Source organism: Macrobrachium nipponense, chromosome 30 (genome assembly GCF_015104395.2).
Source record: "Macrobrachium nipponense isolate FS-2020 chromosome 30, ASM1510439v2, whole genome shotgun sequence".
NCBI lineage: Eukaryota > Metazoa > Arthropoda > Malacostraca > Decapoda > Palaemonidae > Macrobrachium > Macrobrachium nipponense.
The window spans coordinates 33128196-33131842 of record NC_087218.1 but is presented as its reverse complement, the minus strand read 5'-3'; positions in this window follow the sequence as shown (position 1 = coordinate 33131842).

The following is a 3647-nucleotide window of genomic DNA, read 5'->3' as shown; positions in this document are numbered from 1 at the left end:
CTTTTGTTTTACAATATCTGTTGTCTCTGGAACAAAAATACCGCAGCAGAGGAATCGGCATGATATTCTTTAAGCATATTGACATGGACTAACTGAGTGCTTTTACGTCTATCTGGAGTTTTTATGATATAATTCTGATTATTTAAACGTTTCTGTATAACATAAGGGCCAGAAAACTTACTTTTAAAAGGAGAACCAGTAATGGGATAGAAGGCCAAGACAAAATCTCCCACATTAAACTTCCTATCTTTACTGTTTTTTATCATACCTAATTTTCATCTCTTTTGATTTTCACACAAGTTGTTTAGAGCAACTTATGAATCTTATTAATATTTCCCTTTAATTTCTGTAGGTACTGACTCACTGTTATAGCCTCTACGTTATAATTTGTCAAGTAACTTATCTTTAACTACTTGTAAAGGACCACGTACTTTACGACCGTATAGCATTTCAAAAGGGGATACACCTAGAGACTCAGAAGGTTACTTCCCTAATTACAAAATAGTAAATAGTCTAAATGCCTTCATCCCAATCAGATTCAGATTCAATACAAATTTCCTAAGCAACGACTTTAAAGTCTGATGATGCCGTTCTAATGCTCCCTGAGATTCTGGGTGATAAGGAGATGAGAGACACTGTTTTATACACAACTCATTCAGAGTTTTCTGAAAAACATCACTAGTAAAATTGGTACCCCTATCACACTGGATTTCCTTAGGAAACCCGTAAGTTGTAAATACTTTGAGTAAGTGGTTAAGAACATTTTTAGAGGAAATATTCTTGACTGGAAGTGCAATAGGAAATCGTGAGGTAGGGCACATTATAGTCACAAGATAGTTGATTACCTTTCTTAGTCTTAGGCAGGGGACCTAACACAATCAAGGATAATTCGATGGAAGGCTCATGAGTACAATAATAGGATTCAGGTGCCTTTGGTATAACCTTTATTAGGTTTTTACCGCAATTTGACAATATGACAATGTTTAATGAAATTTACAACATCCGCCTTCATTTTAGGCCAGAAAAAATCATAAGCTAAGCGGTTGTAAGTTTTAGTAATTCCAAAATGTGAATAAACATTATGAGCAAGCTCCAATAAATCCTTACGTAAATCATGAGGGACTACTAACTGTTCTCTGTCACTCCAGGTTTCATCATTACCCAGCCTAGGAGGTCTATATAACCTGAAAAGTACATCATCCTTATTAAAGTAATATCCAGGTACCTTTTCCATTCCTTTCTCCAATGCTTGCTTATAAACACCCTTTAAAGTTGGATCTTCTCTCTGTAACTTTGCAAGGCTTTTTCTTGTTCATTTGTACTTTATCTGCGAGGTTGGTCCACTTACTTTCACTCGATCATTATTAACCATACTGCGGTCGTCACATTAACACAACCCTCCACTTTTGACTTTTTCATTTTCCTCTTTTTCGCACTCACGATCTCTTTCATTCTCACTTTCCTCTATTATTCCAGGAGTTTCATACATTATCAGATTGGGTAACAACAGTTCTCCAGCAAGATCGTTACCAAGTAACACTTGTACATTTGGCAAGGGGAAATTCCCTTCTCTAACAGCCATTTTTACTTTACTAGTTACATACGGACAATCCATGAACACTTCTGTAAGCGGCAATAGTTTAGTGTCAGTTAAAATCCCTGACTATGACATTTCATCAAGCAATGTGAGATTTGGAACAACACTTAATTAAAATGCTTTGGGTTTGAAACCTGTATCCCTTAACATTCTTACTTTTAATGGGTTTATCACTACTGTGGCAAATGATATTGTACCGTTACAAATGAATTTTTGTCAAACAAATTCTTATCCTGTGATAACGCAATGCATTGCAGATTCTTTACCGGCGTCTGATTTGTATCCTGGGAACACCTTAACTGGAGCTCTGTTTTCAGTCACTTTTCCCCTCTTACATGCAGGATTCGGACAATTACTAATCATGTGGCCTTCCTTCTTACAATAATTGCAAAACAAACCCCTATAAGTCTTCCCATCTTTATCACCCAGCGGTTCTGCTCTATGTTGTTTTACATTACCCAGACTGCCTTTATGTATTAATGAATAGTTATCAGCCAAAACAGCTGCCTTTTTGAGATCCTTCTCTTCCTTATCAGCTATATACAACATGATATTTTGAGGGAGAAGTCTCTTAAATTCCTCAGTTACAATGAGATTAATTAATTCCTCATAAGTAACTACATCTTCTGAGTCAAAGCCACTTCTTAAACAACCTTAATTTTTCTGCAGCAAATTCAGTCCAAGTCTTAATATGGGGCTTAACATAATTACGAAACTTTTGACGATAACCTTCACTAGCTACAGCATATGCATCTAAAACAGCTTTTTTGATTACCATATAGCTCAATTCACCTACCAGACTACCAACAACAGTGGCAGCCTTCCCGACCAACTTAGGCTTAATGAGCCACACCCATTGTTCAAGAGGCCATTTCATGTAAGAAGCCAAGTCTTCGAAATTCTGAAAAAACACGCCAACTTCAGTCTCATCGAACTTAGGAACTAACTTGATGGCATCTAGTCAAATCAAATTTCATTGGTTGTCTAGCTTCTAGTTCTAATTCTTGCTATTTATTTTCATAGCTAACCTGATTTTACTCTCTTCCACTTGCTGAGTTAACTGAGCTTCATAGTCTAATTTAGCTTGAATAAACTCCAATTCCTTTTGCCGTCTTTCTAATAAAACCTCATTTTCCTTTTGCTGTCTTTCTAATAAAGCCTGATTTTCAATTTCCAACTGTCTCTTTTTCTTCTCGTTCAGCATTTATGGTTTCTCTTTTCATTTGCTCTAACTGAATAGCCAGCTTCATATTGACTCTACATCCGATTGGATTTATCACCCACGTCTACGATATATTTGCTGCCCTCAGAACTATCCACTAGGTCTTCACTTATACAATGCTGTACTATGTAATTACGTACTACATCCTTCTTTGCATTAGGAGAAGAGCTACCCCAAATTTAGCTGCTAACAACAAAAGTTCCTTCTTATTAGCGACAACAATGGAAGTCAGGTGTGACGCTGGGTCACTATGAAAATCATCAACACTAAAGAGCGGCATTTCGAGTTAAGAGACTCTACCTGTTAGTAACACCTAGTAAATCAATTGCTACTTCTGAAAGTAGGATATATAGTCTACACCATATACTGTGTTAAACCACTTTAAGTCATAATAAATGTGCACAATGGAAACTGGGAGCGAATTCTGAAGTTGACACCTCGGAAAAGAATGCTTCGGACAAGGATAATTAGTTATAACGAGCATTTACACGAACTACCCATGTCGACGGCCGCTAAGCAAAATATGTTACCTTAAAAGATTTTCTTTTCCGCTGAATGCTCCAAATACAACGAAAGTGGGTTAATCAGTGCTCAAGACCCGATTATAAACTATATTGGCTTAGTTACAACCGTAATTAAAAGTTTAAAGACACTAAAGGTCGATGGTGGCTCGCGGACAGAACAATCGAGATACCTCGTTAGCACTAAAAATAAACAGCTTACTCTAAAAGGATTACGGTATCACTGTTGAAACATCACTGAATTACTTGCGCACTGTAACATTAATACTCAACACATGATAATCATATCCCACGATCAGAATACAAA